Here is a 6,000-nt window from a genome sequence, read left to right on the forward strand (position 1 = left end):
AAACGACATCTTCAAAAAAGGCCATCACAAGTTCTAGAATCCTGGGCAAACTCACAAGCCATTTCTATCACCATTTTCTCTCATGAAGTCCCGACAAGATGACTTATGTACAGAGCAAAGGGCATTCAGAATGAATGTAAGGGCCTCACACCTTCTAAGATAAATGCCTCTGAAATCACAGCAGAGGTCCAAGAGTAAGGCATAGAAAAAGGTAAATACTGTGCTCTTTATCCCTTCATGTCAAAATTTCCTGTTAATTTCTTTTTCAATAGAGGAATTCAAACTAAGTATCAGAAATATAGTAAATACAATATAACATTGTGCCCGGATTCCAAGTTCCCATCCACTAAGTAGCATTATACCTATGATCATAAATTTGGACCCGTCAAATTTGCTGTCTCCAGCATAAACTCAACATTCGTGGGTCTGAGAACAAAGTTGAACTGAAGAATCAGACTCACCAGGTTCTCCAATGTCAGTCGGAACTCGAGTAGCAGGAGGATAGCTGTCGTGCAGCAGAAGACCTATTTATTGGGGCTTGCTGCCCCACCCAGGGGGAAGCGGAGCTACCAAAACTGGCCTGGTCCAATCACTTCCCAACCAAAATGCAAATCCATCCATAACTGGCTTGGCAGGGACTCTGAAAACAGGAAATATCCTGTTCCAGGATCTCCTCACTGGATTACGTTCTCATGACTCACAGAGTCCCTGTCTTAGCTCTCAGTTTCAGTGGTTTATGGCAGTGGGAGCACTTGGAGTATTCTCTTACTTGTAGTCAAAAGTTCCCTTCCTGGATTGGGGAAGATAACCCTTTTCTATCTTTCACGATCCTTGACTTCTAAGACTGCCTGCCTAGTTGCACTTGATCTGGTGGCAATTTTGTTGTACATACTGTTTGAAAAGGGCCTCGCTACCTGGTGACACATGTCTCTTTACCTCGAGTCTTTCTTACAATTCATTTCCCCTTGATTCATGGCTTGCTAAACAAAGTCTCCTTTCTTCTTCGGAGAAGGACTGAGGGAAATTTGCAGATCACCTCCTATGATTTCCTTTCATGATACTTAGAAACGTGTAGTAAAGTGTTGACCACTACGGTCTTCCTTTCACTCTTTGCTCCTTCAAATAAAGAACATCCAGCAGGTCAGATTCCTGTGACCTCTATAAATCTGTTTTTCTTTCTGCTGCAAGGAATTCGCTAAGCACGTAGCATCCCCTACCATAACTCAGATGAGCTGGCAGCTCAGACCCTAGACTTACAACAGAAGTGAAGCTTTTTGCTCATACCTCCCAAAAGTGACATAACACATGATCCAATCTAATTTCTCCCAACTGAACTCTTTGGATGTCTTCAATTTTTGAAGAAATCTCAGAGGATTGTTCAAATGTTCTGGCTTCCTGTCACTTTGAAATTATTGGGAAACCCAATCTATTATGCAATGCCATTCACGCAACTAATTTTGTATGTTTTTAATACTTAGGAATTATTTAAACAAATGTTGTTTCACATCAAATCTAGGGGTAAATTCAAGAGAAAGTTGAAATCACTTCATTAAAAATGCAGTCACTGAAGTTCATTGCCAGTCATATACAACTTCTTAATCACTAATAATAATTTTGTTATATTTTAAACCTATTTTTTGCATTTTCCATTTTGGTCACGGTGGAGCATATGTCAACTAAACCTATTTCCTGCTCTACTTTCTTCGTACAATTTGTCAGTGTGCTAGAAGGAAGGTTTGATGGTTTATTTATGGGTCAGATTCACTGGCCCAGGTCCCCAGTTTTCTGGTCAAACATTATCTATGTGTTTTTGTAAGGATGATTTTGGATGAGAGTATTATTTAAATCAGTGGCCTGAAATATGGCGGTTGCCCTCTATAAGGTGGGAAGTTCTCATCCAATCCACTGACGGCCTGAATAGAACAAGGCTGACGCTCCCCCAGGTAAAAGATTATTCCTCTCAGGTGGACTTTCAGCAGAGTTTCAGCTCTGCAGACTTTGCGTGTTCCAGATATTTTAATCTCTCTTTCTCTCTCTCTCTCTCTCTGTCCTTGTCCCTCTTTCTGTAACATATTTCTCTATGTACATATGTACATACATTTTGTAATATATATTTTGAATATTTCATCTTTCATTTCATGTACATGATTACCTATGGCCAATTAAAATAAAAATTTTCAAAGTTATTAGGAAGTGAAGTTAAAGCCAAACATCTTAATGTAATATGACACATGGGGTGTGGAATTATGACAGATATAATGAGCTTTTAGCAAATGACTGAACTTCAGCGACCAGTGCCTTAGCATGTCCTCCAAAGATTTCATTTCTGCCTTTTCAGTGATTTAGCTGTCAACAGTTTTTCTACAGTTCCTCCCTTCGATCCTGGACACGAACACTACTCTTTTCTATGTTGTCCCCTTGGGCACTGAAGAGTCTTGTGATGGGTCATGGTTGGTGAAGGCCCCTGTCTGCTTTAGGAATAGAGTTGTGAATCTCACTTTATCATACTGTAGAATGTGGGAACATACGTTTAATGGAATCAGGATGTCCCATCTCACCTGACGCAAACTCTTCCCTAGACGGCTGTCGTGTGCTTAAAATTCCTTTATCAGGAAATAAATCTCTTGTATTCCGTAAGTAAATACCAGGTTTCAATTGTGTGAAAGCAAAACTAGATATAAGATACGATTTAAGACTCACAGCATCACATATAAATGATTCAGAGTGACGTTGGGAGGGGAGAGAGAAGCAAAGCGCGAAAGGTCTGACATCTGGATGAAATGTGAACTTAGGGCACATCTGATATATTTACTTTGTTCTCCTCATTCCAAGAATGATTTAGGTCCTTGAAGACAGTAATTTGAGAAACATTTTCACTGTTTATTCTCTGTCTTCCTGTTCACGTTCCAGAACCCTCACCCTGCCATATTATCTTCACTGTCCAATTTGGTAGTTTGACATATTGCCCATGCATTTAGTAATAGTCCGTTCATATCTTTCATAATTCTTCCTGCAGTCAGAAGGAAGAACTGGCCTAGTAATTAGTCTTGGCCAAATAATCAGGAAGCTTCTTAGGAATGGGGTTTTATAATGGGACAGCAGGAAGAAGAGGGGAATGAGGAGGAGAGGGAGAGAAAGAGGAGACACTTGAAACCTGTGAAAGAGTCATCAGCTAGGCATGTGCCAGAAGGCCAGGACGTAAACGTTCCCTGCAGCTCAGCCACATCTTCACTGACTACTATATATTTTTTAAATAATATGATCCATTGTTATAAAATTGAAGCTATATCACTTAATATATAATGGGGAAAACATAAAGCTGTTAAAAAATGAGCATGTCTATTAAACGGCTAAAAATAATCACTGCTTATATGTTGCTGTAGTTAGTGTTACGACTTTTCAATTTTCATAAACCCACACACATGCATACATGTCTATCAGGTTACTGATTTGAGATCATCTTTTGTAATATAGATATCTCCAGCCATAGGTTGCTCTCTTTGTGCTGCATTACATTTATCCCGAAAGTTCTTGTATGTTTTCTTTCCATTTTCATCATCTCAAGGTATTTTCTGTTTGTTTGTTATTTCTGCTTCGCACCGTTGTTTATTTAGGAATGTGTTTGCAAACTCACAGATGTCACAGAAACAGAGAGTAGAATGGTGGTCAGCAGGGTCTGAGGGGTCGCGAAAAATTGGAGATGTTGGGCCAAGGGTACAAGCTTGCAATCATATGATGAATGAGTTCTCAGAGTCTACAGTACAGCATGGTGATCTTGCTAATAACACTCAGTGGTGTACTTGAATCTTGCTGAGAAATTAGACCTTAAGCATTCTCATCACACACACACACACACAGACACACACACACAGACAAACACACACAAACAGAGAGACATACACACATTACATTGTTACTGATGAAGTGATTAATGTACTAAGTGACCGATGGTGGTAATCACTGCAGAAATTACAAATATGTCGAATCATCACATTATACACCGTAAATATGTACGATTTAGTTTGTCAATGATACCTCAATAAACCCGGAGGGAAAGCATGAAAGAATAACCATCATACAGCAGAGTAACAATGTTTGAGCATCTCTGTGTCCCTTCTCCTCCTTGGCTCTCTTAGGATCTGATCCTATTCTCCGAGAGAGCTTCTTTAGCCATTATTCTGTGGGGGCCTTGTACCCATCTCAGAGTGGATATTCCCTTTTAGTCACGTGTACTGACCATATCTGATTTGGGTAGGGTGCAAAGTGGGGAAAGGTGGTCTGGAAAGTCATTAGTAATCTTGCAAATCATTCTTTTTTGTTTTGGCACATAGTTTATTTAGTTCTCAATTCCCTCAGAAACTTATTATACGCCTGATATAATTCAGTCCTCCAATCATTTCCATGTCCTACGGATCTCAGTAAGGTCCTTTTGTAGAAGTAATTTTCTGGACTGCTTTTCCCCTAACATAATACAGCTACCATGAGGTTCCTTGGCACACAGGTGGGAAGAATACAACTTCTGTCTCTTTTCTCTGTTGTAACAGTCAACTGAAATTGGACTTCTAGTTCCAAACCACTTCTAATCTCATCTCTTACTCTTCAGGACTTACAAGTGGTGAGTTTTCTAATTCAACAAGGTTTTGAATTTCTGGGTTGTATTTTTTTTCTTTTCATTTTTTTCATTTCTGGCCTGTCAACCAGAAAGTTTCTCCTGCACATACATCTACTGAAATACCCTGGGCAAATCAACATATGACCAACCTTTGGTGTGCCTCTAAACATACCATGGACAACCATTACTGCAAACATTTTTGCCATTGAATAACATGTAGCACCACATTTATGGCTTCCAATATCAGATTCCTTTCCAACCACCTCCAGACACATAAGCCAATGCCACAAGTTTAAGATTTGTTACAGGAGCATCCCTCCTCAAAGAACTAATTTCTATGTCAGGTCAAATAAGAGTAGCTACAGTAGAGACAACTCCCAAATATCAGTGTTGATTTTTCACTCACGTCACAGTCTGATGAGCGTTGAGCAGTAACATGGGCATCTTTTTGCTTCTGCAGTTCTGTCATGTTTGACTCCTTTACTTCTAACCACAAGAAGAGATATGCTTAAAAACTCATCCTTTTTCATGGCTTATTGGACCAGTAAGCTAGGCACTTAGAAAACAAGCTGCATAGCAAGAGTCATTTTGTAAATCAAGATAAACATTGGAATCCCCATTGTACCTCAAAGGTGGGGTCAAAGTAATCAAGAATGTTATTTCCGAGGTGAAAAAATATAATAAGACCCTGAGGTTGTTGAGTTTTGCAGTAAGAAGAGCACGTTGTACACATGGAGAGCAGGCAGCTCTTTGCCTGGTAAGGTCCCTTTAACTTCTCTTTCGTTTGTACTACCCATGTTTTCAGGGCTATTATAATTTTATGCAGAGTATACCATTAATTTCCCAAACTGGTTTTTCTGTGGTGTCACATTAAAAATTCGGTTAGACCACAGGGGGCAAGATGGCGGAAGAGTAAGACGCGGAGATCACCTTCCTCCCCACAGATACATGAGAAATACATCTACACGTGGAACTGCTCCTACAGAACACCCACTGAACGCTGGCAGAAGACGTCAGACCTCCCAAAAGGCAAGAAAATCCCCACGTACTTGGGTAGGGCAAAAGAAAAAAGAAATAACAGAGACAACAGAATAGGGACGGGACCTGCACCAGTGGGAGGGAGCTGTGAAGGAGGAAAGGTTTCCACACACTAGGAAGCCCCTTCGTGGGCAGAGACTGCGGGTAGCAGAGGGGGGAAGATTCGGAGCCACGGAGGAGAGCGCAGCCACAGTTGTGCGGAGGGCAAAGCGGAGATTCCCGCACAGAGGAGCGGTGCCGACCAGCACTCACCAGCCCAAGAGGCTTGTCTGCTCAGCCGCCTGGGTGGGCGGGTCCTGGGAGCTGGGGCTCGGGCTTCGGTGCTAGCCGGGAGGGAGTCCGGGAAAAAG

Source organism: Eubalaena glacialis, chromosome 3 (assembly GCF_028564815.1).
Source record: "Eubalaena glacialis isolate mEubGla1 chromosome 3, mEubGla1.1.hap2.+ XY, whole genome shotgun sequence".
NCBI lineage: Eukaryota > Metazoa > Chordata > Mammalia > Artiodactyla > Balaenidae > Eubalaena > Eubalaena glacialis.